We start from the raw sequence: 18,289 nt of genomic DNA, 5'->3' as shown, positions 1-18,289 counted from the left end.
CTCGGACGTGTATCTACGACTCGGTTACCGAAGTTTGCGAAGCTTTCCTATTTCGGTGCTGGTCGTTGTATACATTTGTGGGCTAAGGCCGTGAGGCCGAGCGTGAAAAGAAGGGAAGAAGGCGACCTGAACGATGCGAGGACAGCAGAGGTTGACAGGGGCGGGGGGGGAGGCGGAGGGGGGCGAGGGGACGGTGTAGAGAAGGGCAGCGAGGCGAGGAAAGGTGCCGGAGTCGTAAGTGTCGCAATGGGGCGGCTGAGCCGCTGGGAGCCGCGTGGGATTTGGAGAGGGGAGCGCACTGGCCGACGCTGGCTGCTGGCTGTAGCCGCTGCCTGGCCTCGGGCCGCCCGGGGGGCGTGGGAGGCGGCGCACGTGGGCTGCAGGGGGCCGGCGGTAGCAGTCAGGCTGTCGAAGGGTTACTCCCACATCGATATAAAAAGGTAGACACCGGGTCTATTCCTTTGTTAAAACTCATGCATCCATTGGCAATAAGAAAGTTGTCAGTGTCACATACTTACAGGAAAATTAAATAAATCCCTTAAATGAGTCTGTGGCCATTACGGACTTGAATGAATTACGCTGTGTAAACTCATCAATAAACCCGCCAGTCCAAAAAGGTTCCAAGCTGAAATAATGAAATTTAGCTACTACAGTGATTTTAATGCTGCAGGTATTCTACAAGGCCCTCCCTCTCACCCCTACACCCGACCACCCCTCTCCGCCGCCACCCCCTCCCCTCCGCCGCTCATAACGTACAACGCATAACCAGGAAAACTGTCAGAAAAGACTTAGTTTGGGATCTTGATCAACTGGCGTGCCACATTGGCTTGAACGTCGGTTACGTCGTCAAAGCGTTGTCCCTTCTTGTGAATTTCTGCCCTCTTTGTTTAATGCTGAATTCGTATTGATAATATCATGTCTTGTCACCAGTGATAATCTTTTCCAGAGCGGATTTGTCTACATTTTCCATTTCACTTAAGTCGCAATAGGCATCGTTGTGATTGTTCTGGAGTTGAGGTGTGCGGGACAAACTTTGGATACACTTTTCTCTTCTTAGCGTGTCAGTTTCTTGAATTACTTAGAGATGTTGCTCGATTCCGACTTGTGATACAACAATGTTTACTGACTACGGGCCTCATATCCACTACTTAACATTGTCAGCTCGCAACTGACTGACTGAATGCAGATCTACCGTTTACAATTGTTAGATCAGACTGCTATTGTCTATTGGGAGGGTGTAAGCGGAGTTGTTCTGTAGCAGGAGACACTTTCCCAGTTCGCTCTTTTCCAGTTTTTTTTCGGAAGGATGGTAGTGACCTGTGGCCGCTGGTAAGCGTAATGAAAGAAGATTCAGAATTAGCTATTTATTTCCATAAAAATGCAGCTAATGTTTTGACTCTTGATTGGCATTTTTGGTCTATGCCTTCTGAGGAATGGGTCGTAAACGGCCTTCATCCCGCTGAAGGCAGTTGACAGTGCGCTCTTCGTTCCAGCCACCTGCTATACTGGCGGTTCGCTTCTTGCGTGCTGTACTATGAGGCCGCGAGTGGCGGCTCGTGTACCTCCGACTTCGGAGGTACTCTGTCCCCTCCCGCTAACCACCATTCCTCCTTTAGTTCAGCGATATTGGCGTGTCGTCCAGGTAGACCTTATTAAATCCGCGGGAATATCAGGAGCTGGTGTCCTAACCTTGGTTTGAAGGAGAGGCCTCCATGACCTCCAGTCTGCGACGCAGATGGACTGCAGTATTCAACTATGTGATTATGGCGAGATGACCACCTCTCCCAGTAGCGGCTGTTGTCCGTAGGGTGCAGGGAATCTGCAACAGAATTGTGCTAGACGTCGCTTCGCTGTTAGCAAGGAATCGAGTGCGAGCGTCATGTATGCCATCGATCCGTCTGACCGACTGCCTTACGAGCTAAGCTGCTGGAGTTTTTATGGAACGACGTAGTGGCCAATGTTTACCCGACGTTATTCGTCATGACGCATAGGGCTTGCTAGTACGAAGGTATCATCGGTTTTCCTTCTGCAGTGCTTACTTAACGAGTTTATTATAGTTTGTAAAAGCTCTTGGTACCGTTTGCTGCATTCCCCTTATGCTTCCTTTCGTCACATAACTATGGTGACGTGATCCTGTTTGGCTGCTCTGACCCACTGCATTCTGCTGAAGTCTGCTGCCTGGCTCGCCAGAATCGCCTGTGCTATGTTTTGCTCTGACCCAGTCTCGGTGACGACTGTTTTCACCGCGGCCACCTTGTGTCGACATTCCCGTAATGTAGCGAGATAACTTCGCTCTGGGACTTTGAAAATTTTACCGGTTTTACTGCCGTTTACAAGGTTGGCATGCAACAGTTGTTACTGTACAAATGTCCCTTAAACGCCATGAAACTTTCAGATGCATTGTGTATGATTTTATACAGAGTGTGTCCCTTTCTCCTTGACCAACCCAAATACGTATACGTCTAGAAGGAAAATTAAAGAAAAAAGTATGAAACAAATGTTGTTTAGATTTTAGAGGGCCATTAACCGACATGACTGTCTTTCTGATAACCTTGTCCGTTAAGAAGATATGAAGTTCAGTATGTCTCTTTTACCACACACTGTTTTCATTCGATAACGTGCTTCCTCTCGTCAAAGCCCATTCAAAAACGTGTCACGTATTCATTTAATTAGAGCGTTCATTACAACAAAAAAGCAAAGCGAAGATTTTTAATCCTAATTTGTGGTACAGCAATCCACTGGAGGTGCATTCAAAGTGATGACCATAGATTGTTCACGCCGTAGTAGAAAGAATTCGTTGCTGCTTTCGTGGCTGCTTGCTGAATTAAAAGCAAACACGATACGTTCGTGGACCCTCAATGATATCCGCGCACATTAACACGCTGCTTACGTATTCAGGAAGGCGTGCCGGGCCCAGCTCGAATCCACGGGTTTGATTAATAACACATACTTGTGTGACGGCCAGCCTGGATTTGGTTTTTAGGCGGTTTCTCGCATCCGACAAGGTTAATACCAGGCTGTTGCCGAAGTTCAGCCTTCGTTGCAATATTTGCAAACATTCTTACACTTCCAAATAGGATAACACTAAACGCAGGCAAATGCGGTGGACAGATTCCGTTACGTTGTGGAAAGAGTGGCGACAGGAAGAGCATTTTTAACTCTAAGTTGCTAATTCGAGAGTAACATGACACGGGATTAGGCCATGAGAAAGAGGAGCAACAAGATGATGCGCTCCTGCATTTTCTCTCGAATTATAGGAATATCGCGATACACAATGTCTTTTACACACCTCGAAACATGTGAGTCCAGAGGAGTTAAATCAGGAGACTGAGCAGACCAATCCATTGTTCCTCCATGACCATTCCATATGGCAGGATACCTTGGATTCAGAACATGACGCGCACGCAACTCGTTATGCACTGGCCTTCTATTGTATAAGTACCACGTAAGTTTTTGGCTCTTAGCGGCACATCATCCAAAAGACGAGGAACAATTTGCGTGAGAATGCTAGCATAGTTTTGGTGTTTAAGATACCATTGATGGAATGAGGGCCAATAATTATATTTAAAGCTGACCAAACTGTTCAAATCTCTAGAAATAATTTCCCAATAAAGATAGGGAGGGTGCTATTTAAAAGAATGATTTGCTGCTGTTCACATCTTGGCAACGAAAAAATTTACATAAAAGGCAATTACGCCAGTTAATGCCCCCCTGGTAGCTAAACAACATGTCAGTGATACACTCTTATTTTTCTTGAAGACAAAAGTTATCAATATCAATGGATATTGTTTCGTGCCACCATCAAATCTTTTATTTACGATAAAAAGCATTACACTGTACATAGCTGCATTAATAGTCAACAAAAGTACTTCTCTGGATAAATGTTTCTCGGTTTCCTTGCCGCTTAAAATGTGCTTGTATACACAAGCTCTCAATGACTTCCACTGGTGCCGTAATATGAAGTTAACTACCTTACTAAAGACCGCGCGGTAGCTTCAGAAGCAGAATCATATTGATAGTCAATCTCTTCTTGACGTCTACATGACATTGTTTAGCCAACTGCATTTGAAGTTACAACATGGTCTATTAGTACGAAAGTATTTCTGATGACATAGGAAGTAGTTGAAAGCCTGAATATGGAAACAAATCTACCACAGCACGAATGCCGAAAATCATTTATCCAAGAATGTCGACAGGACCAACTAAAACATAATTCGTAAACTTAAATCACTTTACAGGTACTCAACAACGGCACCATTTTGTTATGCTCCGAACGTGGGTACGTACTTGTAGGTCCAATTCAAGCCATTAACTTTGGGAAATAGTTAGATGGGTTACCTATCTATAAGAGACAACGAATTCTATACAGCACATCAAAAATGGAGGACCACTTTTTCGAAACCCCTTAATAATCTCCCATTCCGACGCAACCTTCCTCTCTATTAGTGCAACAGAAATGCGTCCTGTGACTTCATCATCGGGCTCGGTGAGGTTTCAAACAGCAACGTGTCGAAGAATGCAAAATGTTCATGTGAGATGTGTAAGACCAGTTAATGATGTCACATTGGCACCAATGTTCACCAAAATTGAGATCTACACCACCACGCAATTGCCACACGATGTGGAGGTCGTCACATACAATCTTACCCACATTTTACGCCTTCTTTGAACGGCTCTGTGATGGAGGTTGGAACAGCAACACCCATCGTTGAAATCACACGCGCTTCTTACGGGATGCTGAAGGGGTCGCCTAACCCTCAAACGTTAGAACAGCCACGAGGGGCTAAATGCGTGGCAAAATTTCTGATAGATGCATTTGTAGCGTCCTGAACGAAGGTGCATCGGTTGCACCGAGGGTGTTCATTTTCGGGGGATGGTCTTACATGGAATCTTTGCCGTTTTATTTACGTACATCCGAATACTGTACACACACCCTCCCACTCTCGATAAAACCATAGGAGGGTGCGGAAAAAGAGGGGTGAAAAAGCTTATGAACACTGTGCTGCTTCGTATTATGTTCAGATTTTGCCGAATGGGTTTTTACAGTCCCTAGTTGAAATTTCTTTGTGGTAAGGTCTTATGGGACCAATCTGCTGAGGTCATCAGTCCCTAAGCTTACAAACTACTTAATCTAACTTCTAGTAACTTACTCTAAGGACAACACACACACCCATGCCTGAGGGAGGACTCGAACCTCCGACGGGAGGAGCCGCGCGAACCGTGACAAGGCGTCCTAGTGGCTCGGCTACCCCGCGCGGCTGTCCCTAGTAATCCCAAGCTGTACAGCAGAGCTAAAATTGCCGTAGCGCTAGGCTCCAAATCGGTCGGACACGTTCAGTGGGATTGCAGACCCACGGTCTCCACAGAGGAGGGCTGAAACGCCCAGTGTCGACCGTTGTAAAGAAAGTCGTCCTGTTAGTATCGCATTGCGAACAGAAGTTTACGATTCCGGAATATGTGGGAATCTACGCTCCAAGGGAACAGTGAGTTCCATTCACGCCCCTTACGCTACACCTTGAGCCGTTCTCGTGTGGATTCTGAGCGGCAAAGTGTCCGACATGCTTCCCTCGGACACAGATAAGAAACCTGCATGAATTGAACGCTGGGTGTCGGCGTTCTGACCTCCATTTCAGAGGCGTGGAAACCAGGGGTGAAATGCGGATAGGAAGGGCTGCGACGACCTTGTTCAAAAAATCAAATGGCTCTGAGCACTATGGGACTTAACATCTTAGGTCATAAGTCCCCTAGAACTTAGAACTACTTAAACCTAACTAACCGAAGGACATCACACACACCCATGCCCGAGGCAGGATTCGAACCTGCGACCGTAGCAGTCCCGCGGTTCCGGACTGCAGCGCGTGAACCGCTGGACCACTGCGGCCGGCTAACGACCTTGTCAAAGTGCTCACTTGCGTGGTGGTGACGGTGATATTATGGTGAAAGTTGGTGCTAAATTTGATATCATTACCCCACCTTGTAGCTAACATGATCATCCGAGATCATATTATTCTTTAATATGTCGACATCTTGCTTTGTTGGGTTGATTTGGTGGAGGAGACCAAATTGTGAGGTCATCGGTGTAATCGGAGTAGGAAAGTCTGGGGAAGGAAGTCGGCCGTGACCTTTGAAAGGAACCATCCCGGCATTTGCCTGAAGCGATTAAGGGAAGTCACGGAAAACCTAAATCGGGATGGTCGGCTGCGGGATTGAACCGTCGTCCTCCAGAATACGAGTCCAGTGTGCTAGGCACTGTGCGACCTCGCTCGGTCCTTGCTGTGTGAAGCGTCGCTGAGCCCGATGGTCCGAGGGTGACGTCACAGGGCTTCAAGGTTTTGGACAATTACAAAAGCAGCCTTTAGGCGTCTTTGTGCCAAATTTCAATCTTAGGCACCGAAAAAGTGATCCTTTGATTTTTTTGCTTAGTGTATATGAAAATACGTTGGGGATGATTTGTCTAAATCTTCTGACAAGTCTACCCCCTAACTGAGTGCTCTGCAACTACACCATGGCGTTTATTATGAGTGGAAACTTGAAGAGTTGCTCTGTCAATTAACATGTGTCATTTTTCTATATATCCCGTAGTTTCCGCGCTTTCGTCTTGAAAACCACCGTAGATATTTACGGATAAGCCCGCACGTGTGCTGCAGAGTGCGGCAGCCTAGGCATGGGCCACTTCTTGCGCTGCTCTCGCTGATGGAGCCTCGCGCGGCGACGTGATTTACGCGCGGGCCGCACGTGGCGCCTCAGGTGGCCGTAAGAAACGAGCCGGGGTCACCGTGGCGCGGCGCGGCGCGGCGCACAGTGCTCTGGCAACAGGCAGCGGCGCCGGCTGGCCGCCTCGCCTTGGGACGTTTTAATATTAACACAGGCTGCGGCGGCGGGCGCGGGAATGATGAATCGGCACGCCCAAGGCGGCATAATTTAACTTGCGCCATAAATTAGCCCAATGTTTAATTAACAGGGGCTGCCCCCGCGTCGCGGCTGCTGCGACGAGGCGCTCCCCGGCGCCGGCGACATCCAACCACTGCCAGTGCTCCCGCCTCTTCTGCTGGCGCTCCGAAAGTCTGCGCGCGTGCGTGCCGGGTCTGCACTGCGAATAGTGGCGTGCGGACTGACGTAAACAGCAGTGCGTACAAAACCAGTCAGCAGCCTGCTTATCAATTAGGTTCATGATTCATCGGCAACGTTTACGTCTTTGTCATTTGACATCGTAAGAAGCGTGGATCGAGGTAGTCTCGTTCATGAAGTATTTCTTGACTTCGTACCGCAACTAGGCTTAGTTTCCAAAGTATGACTGTATGGCGTATCTACATCTACATTTACATCTATACTCCGCAATCAACGTTATGCTGTGTGGCGGAGGATGTCTTGTGCCTCAGTATCAAACGAAATTTGTGACTAGACCAGGACTGACTTGGTGCACACAGCATGTTATCTTGGATGCAGAGTCATCGACGGATGTAGAAGTATATTACTGGCCATTAAAATTGCTACGCCACAAAGATGACGTGCTACAGATTCGAAATTTAACCGACAGGAAGAAGATGTTGTGATATGCAAATTATTAGCTTTTCAGACCATTCACACAAGGTTGGCGCCGGTGGCGACACCTACAACGTGCTGACATGAGGGAAGTTTCCAATCGATTTTTCAAACACAAACATCAGTTGACCGGAGTTCCCTGGTGAAACGTTGTTGTGATGCCTCGTGTAAGGAGGAGAAATGCGTACCATCACGTTTCCGAATTTGATAATGGTCGCATTGTAGCCCATCGCGATTGCAGTTCATCGTATCGCGACATTGCTGCTCGCGTTGGTCGAGATCCAATGACTTTAGCAGAATATGGAATCGATAGATTCAGGAAGGTAATACGGAACGCCGTGCTGGATCCCAACGGCCTCGTATCACTAGCAGTCGAGATGACAGACATCTTATCCGCATGGCTATAACGGATCTTGCAGCCACGTCTCGATCCCGGAGTCAACAGATGGGGACGTTTGAAAGACAACAACCATCTGCACGAACTGTCCGACGACGTTTGCAGAAGCATGGACTATCAACTAGGAGACCATGGCTGCGGTTATCCTTGACGCTGCATCACAGACAGGAGCGCCTGCGATGGTGTACTCAACGACGAACCTCGGTGCACGAATGGCAGAAGGTCATTTTTCGGATGAATCCAGATTCTGTTTACAGCATCGTGATGGTCGCATCCGTGTTTGGCGACATTGCGGTGAACGGACATTGGAAGCGTGTATTCGTCATCGCCATACTGGCGTATCACCAGGCGTGATGGTATGGGGTGCCATTGGTTACACGTCTCTGTCACCTCTTGTTCACATTGACGGCACTTTGAACAGTGGACGTTACATTTCATATGTGTTACGACCCGTGGCTCTACCCCTCATTCGATCCCAGCGAAGCCCTACATTTCAGCAGGATAATGCACGACCGCAAGTTTCAGGTCCCGTACGGACCATTCTGGATACAGAAAATATTCGACTGCTGCCCTGGCCAGCACATTCTCCAGATTTCTCACCAATTGAAAACGTCTGGTCAATGGCGGCCGAGCAGCTGGCTCGTCACAATACCCCAGTCACTACTCTTGATTAACTGTGGTATTGTGTTGAAGCTTCATGGGCAGCTGTACCTGTACACGCCATACAAGCCCTGTTTGACTCAATGCCCAGGCGTATCAAGGCCCTTATTACGGCCAGAGGTGATTGTTCTTGGTACTGATTTCTATGCAACCAAATTGCGTGAAAATCTAATCACATGTCAGTTCTAATATAATATATTTGTCCAACGAATACGTATTTATCATCTACATTTCTTGTTGGTGTAGCAATTTTATGACCAGTAGTGTAATTTCATGTGTGCTTCAAGGACGTTTATCGGGACTCTTGTTCATGTAGTTACTAATTAGCTTGCATACGATGCCAATTAATCACATACTATATTTAGTTATTTAAAATGAATTACTACCTGCAAACATTTGCACAATATTCGCTGAGGTTTAGGTATGATTTCAAAGTGATGCAGACACTAGCAGATCGCCTTAATGTTCAATCAAACAGCCTCCTTTGTAGGCTGATTGAATTTTTCTATATTATCCCACTGAAGAACCGAAGATTGGCACTAGCTTTATCTGCGACTCCGCCCATGTGATCGAATTATTTCATATTCCTATAAATTGTTGCACACGGGTTTCTGTACAGAGGTGTCAGTTGTGATTCATTGGTGTTGCCGCCATACGGCACCATACATTTTAATTTTGTGAAGTGCACAATTTCACGCAGCTGAATATTCGTCGCAAAGGACCGGTCCTAAACCATTGCTCAAATATGGGAACCCGAACCATAGGGGCTAATAAAGTTACTGATGATATACAATGAAGGGAAATTCGAATCATCACAAGTCTGCTTGACCCATGGGAAGGTGTCACGAAAATGCTGTAGAAACTGGAAATGCATTTGCTTGAAAATAGGTGCAAACTAACTCGTGAAAACCTACCTGGTAAGTTCCAAGAAGCTGTTTTAATCCCCGCTTCAACTCCTCACATGTGCTCTTGTACGTAACACCAAGATTAGAATAGTTACAACGAGCATAGGCCGTTCAAGCAATTATTCTTCCAGCGATCCATATGTGAAAATACCTAATAACTGATACGGTAGCAATCTGCCATGCAATCCACAGAGTTTTTCAGAGTACAAATGCTCTTAAATAATAAGTAGTACCACAGTAAGAGTAGTGTATTGCCTTAGCACACACATCAAGCAATCAATCAATGATATTTTCAGAAGACAGTGCTGAATAGACTCGAGGTATTTAAAGTAGGGTAGCATGAAAACATCAAAAGCTATTATGCTAGAAAATGACCAGAGATTGAAGATAGTCACTCGTACAGACAATGAAAAGGATACAGCCTACTTCGACCATGTTTTGATTCTCAAAAAACGCTGAGGCAGTGGACCCCCACACAAACAAAAATTTTAATGTTGTTGACATTTTCTATAGTCAGTTTGTTACAGTCAAACAACCACCTTTAACTCGCCTATACATGCATAAAACTGTATCAGAAACATAACATGGAATATAGTTGCGGTGAATCATTTTCTGTAACAGATATTTCCAGATTAATTGTGTGTTCAGTTCAAGGAAACATTCCCAGCGACCCTTACTGAAAGCCAACGACTCTGGTTTTGTCACTGTAGGGCGCCACTCCATTTTCTTCGAGTCGTGTGACAGTATCTCACCGCTGTATTAAACTGTTGATGCACTGGGCGAGCAGGTACCGTAGCATATCCTTTCCGTTCACCGGACTTCAATTCGTTGGATTTTTGGCTGGGGGCGGGGCGGCATTTAAAGGCGTTGGTATATGCCCAATCCGCCGCCAATCTGCAGACGCCATAGTAAAATATCACCAGTGCATGCCAAACGCATCTGATAGAGTGTGAAGGAGGACTGAAAGATGTGTCAGGATGCATGGGAAACATATACAGCAGTGTCTATAGTGTCTACTTTCACGTAAGGGACGCATGGTAATGAGGGGCAAATCATTCCATTTTTCAACTGGCGTGGCAGATCATTCCATTTTTCAACTGGTGTGTGTGTGTGTGTGTGTGTGTGTGTGTGTGTGTGTTGCTTTACACTTTCAGCGATTCCTAAGCCCGAACGGCAACCGTCTACGACAATGTTAAATATTACACTGTGGCGACTAAAGTCTGGGATACATCCTAATATCGTGTCGGACCTTATTTTTCTCGGCAATGTGCAGCATCTCGACGTGGTACGGACTCAACAAGTCGCTTGAAGTCCCATGCAGTGATATTAACCCCTACTTCCTCTGCAGCTGTCCGTAATTACGGAAGTGTTGCCGGTGCAGCATTTTCTGCACGAATGTGACATGAATGTTCGATAGGGTTCACTTCGGGCGATCTGGGTGACCAAATAATTCGTTAGAATTGTCCAGAATGTTCTTGAAACCAAAGGCTAACCACTGAGGCCCGGTGAGATAGCGCATTGTCGTCTATAAGAATTCTGTCCTTGTTTTGGAACATGAAGTCCATGAATGACTACAAATTGACTCCAAGTAGCCGAACATTTCCAGTCAACGATAGTGGACCAGAGGACCAGGTCATTCGACGGAAACACAACCGTAAATATTATGGAGCCACCACCAGCTTACACAGTACCTTTCTGACATCACGTGACCGTGACTTCGTCGGGTGTGTGCCATATAGGAACAGGAACCCTACCAGGTGAAATCGGCTATCTTCTGACCAGGCCACGGATTTCCAGTCCTCTAGGATCAACCGACATGGTCACGAGCCCAGAAGAGGCGCTGCAGGCGTTGCCGTGCTGTTAGCAATGGCACTTGCATCGGTCGTCTGCTGCTGTAGTCCGTTAACACCAAATTTCGACGGAGTGTTGTAACGGATACGATCGTTCCACATGGATACACGCGGCTATTTCACGCAGTGTTGCTTGTCTGTTAGCACTGGCGTTCTCGATCTTTAAGTGAAAGCGTCAGCCACTGCGTTGTCCACCGTGAAAAGTAATGCCTGAAATTTGGTACTCTCGGCACACTCTCGACACTGTGGTTCTCGAAATACTGAATTCTTTAACGATTTCCGAAATGACATGTCCCATGTGTCTAGCTCCATCTAAAACTCCACGTTCAAAGCTACTTAATTCCCGTCGTGCGGCCATAATCAAGTCGGAAACCACATAATCGCGTCGGCACAAATGACAGCCCCGTCAATGCACTGGCTTTCTACAGCTTGGGTACGCGGTGCTACCGCCAAATGTATATGTTGCATATCGCTATCCCGTGAGTTTTGTCATTTCAGTTTATGACTGGGCAAAGCCGTGCCATAGACAGACGTTTAAATCGAGTGAGTTTCATTTTTCTGTTTCCTTACGACTTCAGCGATTTTGCTGATAAGTTAGCGCATTCAAACCGATGTAGATCGTGTACCCTAACTTTCTCAGTGATTCACGCTCACGTCTACGGCCGTAGTTACACACTTCGGGAAAAATAGAATGATGGTAGCTTGACTGAAGAATTTGTCTCTCAATAAATATTCATTGTAACAGCTTTTGGTGATTCCACTCTGTCTTTCTGTTCCAAGTTTGCTTCACAGTCTAGGCTTCTTCTCGCAAACATGTGTGTACTTTGTTAGCAACACCGATTCCCACAAACTACGGTCACCTCGTAGAAATGTGTCTGATGATGATGAAACGGACTTATTTGATCCATTTCATTTAATGAAGTCTCAATTTTGAGTTATTGCTGTGTTTAGTTGTCTCCAGCTGTCTGTATGCAGACGTAGTAAGCCTTAGGAGACGGAAAGAATCGTAGTGCACACTTATTAATCTTTATTTTGTATAACTGCATTTTACTGTGTACTGCGATTAGTCCCAAAAGGTATGATTGTGTTTGATCTTAAAGTGTATTTCTCTTGGGTAACGGATTTATGCAGTGTGATGTGACAGTTTTGCCAACTTGGGAATATTGGCAGTAGCGCAGTGACGTTTAACTTTATTGACAGGGCAGGATTTGTCATTATGTTGGTGGTGGGTAGCACCTCCACCATGGTTTCTAAGCGAGACGGCTGGTCAGCATCTTTTGTCTGACACTCAATCTGCAGAGCAACGTAGGACAGTCATATTTTGGTAGATACTCTGTCATGGTTTTGCCACAGGCGTTGGAATGTGTTACAAGTGAGCTATCACTCCGATTAATCATTTGGCTGTTGGATGTTAGTGGGAAAGTTTGGTAACCATTTCAGGTAGAATTTTTTGTGAGCATTAACAACTGTCACTTCAGCGAGAAGTGTTTCGTGTGCAGACTGAATTTCTACCATCTGTGAAGTAGGTACACACAAATCGTAGAAACATATCGTTTTGATGGACTGATAATGTGAATTTACCTCCAGTGTATCAAGTAAATTCAAGAAAAATACTTACACTGAAAGCATTGCTAAATTTCTCATTTCTTAACTACTTAGGCGTACTTGAAAATTTGTGCCTTTGTTCACTACATTCCCTACGCACCAGTGCTAGGGACTAAGCCTAGATCTAACAGATCAGCAATAAATATTGCGCTTTCAGTGCCTATTCAATACAGATATGCATTAAAGAATTGAAATTTCTTTTGTGGTGAAATACATGCATCTTTGGTATCCACATGATACCTGTATACGTCCACGTTCTTCTCTGGTTACACATGGGCTCAGATTTTCATTATTTAATAGTAGTACTAAATTCTCTGCGTCGAAATAATACCTATACATGTGTACAAATTTTATCCACTTTCATAAATTTTAAATATATGTATCCTTTGTGGTTTGCCATCTGTCCAAGTTGACAGTTGATGGAGGTACTTCTAGCCTGCCAAGTACTGAGTAGTTCCTGTATATATTATTTACAGTGGAGAAAGAAAAATGTGCAACTGAGACGAAACAACAAATGAGAATTACCTTGAATATCATTTGCTATCCTTATTTAATGAATGGACCAACGTTTGATTGTTTCCCTTTGTGTACTGCATACTTTGGGTGCCGTACCACGTGCATTTTAGGAACCTTCCTAATGCAGTACTTTAATCTGAACATTCACACACATTAAAAATATTGTAGCTTCCTTGTAGTAATGTGCTATTGTTTGTCTGACAGTATATTCTTGGTGTTCACTAAGATCTACTTTGCTTGTTAAAAAATTTAAGGAATCTACAAACCTCCATTCATCAATTAAATGTCCAAGATTGTGTTGTAATAGTAATAATAATGGTACTAATACAATTTAAAGTCAGACAATACGTGTCCTCCACAGGAACTACCATCTGAACGTTGGTTGGAAGGTTTTTGTGTCTCAATGAACGACTGAGGAATGCTGGTGGGAGTTGCACTCGCGGTACGACACCCATGCAAGGTGGTCAGTAAATGAGAGATCATACAAAACGTAGTCCGCTTTGGGGGTTTTCTTCTTGGGAGAAGGTGGGTGTCAACAATATATGCCTTTAGCTAATTAAGACATTGTTTCGTCTTACCTGCGTCAGGCTTCTCTTTTCTTTTCTATCTGCCTCTCCTGGCCAGAGCTTGCTGTTTTCGACCCGACGGTATTAGGATTGCAAGGACCGTGGTTGTCTTTCATTTTCATTCTCTAATGAGGCCTCAGGCTTGGTGACGCCAACTTTGCTATGGAGGAAAATCATATGACAAAACCTAGTCTTCCATGTAAAAACCATCATACTAAGGGACGATGACCAGGCAAAGAAAAATTTAGAAACTACGGAGGGAAAGCCATATTCAGTGTTGCCGCATGGTAAGTACAGTGTTAGGGGATGCATTTAAGACCGGGCTTAACACAATATTCTAAGATTTTAATATCAATACATGTCATTACAGAAAGAAAAAAGAAGTTGAAACGTAACAACTATCTAGAAGATGACCTCATGTTATACGGTGGAGCAGCATCTGAGCAAAGAGCATTTATTGGAGTGGCAATATTATAAAATGAAAAGTTGTGAAATGATCAGAGGTGAGCCATGTGGAATCCAGACCATTAAGTCGGTCGGCGCAGCGAGGGGACTGCATGCTCGGCGACTTCTCAACGCTCCTGCGGCGACAGAACACGCTTGCCGTCGACGCGTGACAGAGCCTGCATGATTAATTCAACCCAATTACGGCAGCCGCGAGTTCACCAAAATCTTCGATATGATTCGGCGCGACTAATTAACCTACGTAAACAGCAAAAATCAGCATAAAGAAGCAGTACGTAAGAATCCGCGAACAAGCCCGTAACCAACGGACAGCTGACCAGTGATGTCGATCATGAACTACTTCGCGCCGCGCCGATGACGCAGACGCTTTTGCCTCCAGGACCAAGGAACGTGACGCAACCCGACGTTCCTTTGGTTCCCGCCGCCAGTCACACTCACTACGGCCTGAAAATACGGGATCCTGGCAACATAACACCGCCCAGCAGCGGGACACGCAGTTAACAGCCGGGAGCCTGACGTCGTCATATTCATTTCCCCGCCCACAAGTGATTAGTATCAAACTTCAATGGAAGTCATTGGAAACATCTTCGGTCTTTCTTCAGCTGGCCAACATCCTCCCTCAGCAGACCATTTTATCCCCCACCAACCTACAGAGTTGTCCTTTCGTTGTACTGATGGACAGAAAATGAGAAGATAACGTACGGCAGTATGCACTCGTAAGCGAAAGGAGTATCAAAGGGAGACTGACATTTCACAAAGGACATATGACACATATAACAGTCTAGGCACCAGAGGGAGGAAAGAAGGAAGGAACAGATGTGTAATATGAAGACTTACTGAAACACCTGAATAAAATAAATATCTCTGATCATGTTATCTATGAACATGAGCTGTTTTATCGTGAGCGTCCTTCTTTTATTTCACTTAAAATGTCAATGAAAACGTCTGCTTCATTTACCCACACAAATGTCATGATACAGCGAAGAAGTTAGGACAGATTGAGGAGGAAGTTCTCGTATACTGACATGAGATAGCAACTGACTGCTGCATTAAAATCACGATTTTCAGCATTTTCTTTGATAGATGGTTCATCTATTAATTAATAAGAGTCAGTTACGTGCTAGTCTCATAAATATACTGACGGAGAAATCGCAACACCAAGGAGCAGGTGCGCGACATAAACGGAAGGTGATACGCATGTGTCTACATCTGAAAGATGACGTCTATACAGATTTCAACCCTGCCGCATAACAATGGAGCTATGAAGATGCAAATCAGGATTGCTTTAACTGCACGCTATACCAGTCGCGAGCGTTAATTGCTTTTGAAAGTAGACGTGGTGAGTTGGTTTCAGAGGTAACTAACGCTCGCGACCGTTATAGCCAAGAATGCCATTAAGGCGACAAAGGCACCCTCATCAACCCCTCACCGAGTTTGAGCGAAGTCGTGTAATGGGGCTACTAGAAGATGGATGTTTCCTCTGCCATACTGCAGAAACACTTGGCGGGAATGTACATGACTGCTGGCAGCGATGGTTACGAGTATGTACTGCGCAAGATGACCGGACTCCGAGAGGAACTACCGAGAGGAAAGCCCATAGTGTTCCGCGCATGGGTCTTTCACATCGTCCTTCATCTGCAGCAGCTGTTTGAGCAGCAGTTAGCACCACCGTGACACAAAGCTACTACAAATCGGCTACTCCAAGGACCCCTACGAAACAGACCCCCTGTAGCGAGCATTCCACTGACACCAAACCACCGCCATTTGCGACTTCGGCGGTATCAAGCGATCTCAGTGGAGGGCACCGTGGAGGTGTGTTGCGTTTTCTGACGGAAGCTGGTCCTGTCTCGGTGCCGGCAACGGCCGTGTGTTGTTTGCAAGAAGGCAAGTAGAGGTCCTGCGGCCAACCTACACACTGTGTAAGCGTATTGACATATCGCTGGCTTAGTTGTGGAGTATCTTTGCGGGCAGTAGCGTCTGTAGTGAGTCGAGCACGGGATACGAAACTGTTATGTTGTGTAGTGTGTAGCTCTGCATGTAGAAGCATTGTTAGGATTCAGGTTGAAGTGTTGCTACAAGTGCTGCTATAGTAATGTGATGACATATGGAAATGGTTCAGAGGAAAGTGCGTCAAGAAGTAATTGAAAATGAGCAGTGGCAGTAATAACGTATTTAGGTACCCTCTCGTTGCGTGTCGCGTAGCATCGATCATCCGTGCCGTGTTCGGTCTCCAAGAATGAACAAATGTGAATCAGTAATACTATTTACCACAAAAGAGTGCGATCAAGTGCCAGTGGTTTGTAGCTAGCGTGAGAACGTGCGCTCGATCATCGCGTTCCACATCATCAACAATCAGCCGCGCCGCGACGGTTACGTACACGCTCGTACAAGTGAGAACTGAGAACTGAAAAATTAACTTTACGAACAGTGTTATATCATTACTAGTGACAAGGAGGACTATTACCAGATATCTGTATGTGTGACGAGCGTAAGAACTTTCGTTCGATCATTCGGCTTCCGCATCATCAACAATCACCCGCGTCGTGTCTGTTATGCGTACACTCGTCTGAGTTCTAATTTGGACTGGTAATCATCAAGATTGTTAATTGGGATAAACATTTACAATTTAGAGTGTAAACAGTGCAACCTGTGGTTTCCATGTCGTCTCAGAATATAGTTGTTCATACCAGACATAAGACAGTATTGTGTTTAAAAGTTGAGTGGCTCCCTTACACCCGCTTGCATTTTTTCGATAGATAATTTCAGGCAAACCAACAGCCAGCTGTGGAGCAGAACAATACGACGGCCGCGGGATTACCAGGTGCGTGGTGTGGACAGAGCGCACGGTCAATCGAAACGAGAAGTCAGTATAAAGTACCCCCCAACCCACCTGTACTCCCGGCCTTGTTACAACTGGACACACTGGAGTGGTTATCCCACGTCGTCATCCCACGCACCCTGAATGCAGATCTGAAAGTCAAGTTGATGATTTGACCTATTGTGCTGCCATTCATGAAGACAATTAGAGCGAGTGTTTTCCAACCTGATACCGTTCAACCACATACCGCTGTTGTAAAGCAACATGTCAACAGTCTGTCCACTTGTCCCTTGGCCTACTCGATCACCAGATACGTCTCTAGTACAGCAAATGCGAGATATCATCAGACGATAACTCCAGCGTCATCTACTAACATCATTAGCAGCCCGTGCATTGAGTGACCAAGTGCAACAGGCACGGAACTTCATCCGACAAACTGACATCCACCACCTGCACAACACAATGCACGCGCGTTTGCGTGTTTACATACAGTACAGGTTTTTAATGTAGAAGCAATTCACAATCGTATGACAGTGTGACATCCGTGCTGTCAATTGACAAGCCATAACGTGAATGTCTACCGAGAGGAGTGACTGCTCGCTCTTAGTGAAACTGCTTCATGAGAACGGCAGCAATTGCAGTGCTGCATTGAGGGAGTATCGCAGACTGGAAGGTCTGAGATTAAGCCCGATGTCACTAAATGGTTGAGAGAAGATGGTAATGAATTCCGAAGACACGGGTGGGATTTCTGTGGCAGATGGAGGAGTAAGGAGTCCTATTTCGCTGGAAGTTATTGACGAGGTTGCCGTTGCGTGGTAGACTATGCAGCACGTGGCATTCCATGATGAACATTACGGAACCTTTTGCAGTCTATGAGTATATTACTCTGGTAGCCGTACAAGATTCAAATGATGCCTGAAGCGAAACGTCACAATTTGCACAAGCGTTCGGAATATCCTCTTCGG

The sequence above is a fragment of the Schistocerca serialis genome, chromosome 2 (assembly GCF_023864345.2).
Source record: "Schistocerca serialis cubense isolate TAMUIC-IGC-003099 chromosome 2, iqSchSeri2.2, whole genome shotgun sequence".
NCBI classification, from domain to species: Eukaryota; Metazoa; Arthropoda; class Insecta; order Orthoptera; family Acrididae; genus Schistocerca; species Schistocerca serialis.
This window is presented reverse-complemented; position numbering follows the sequence as displayed.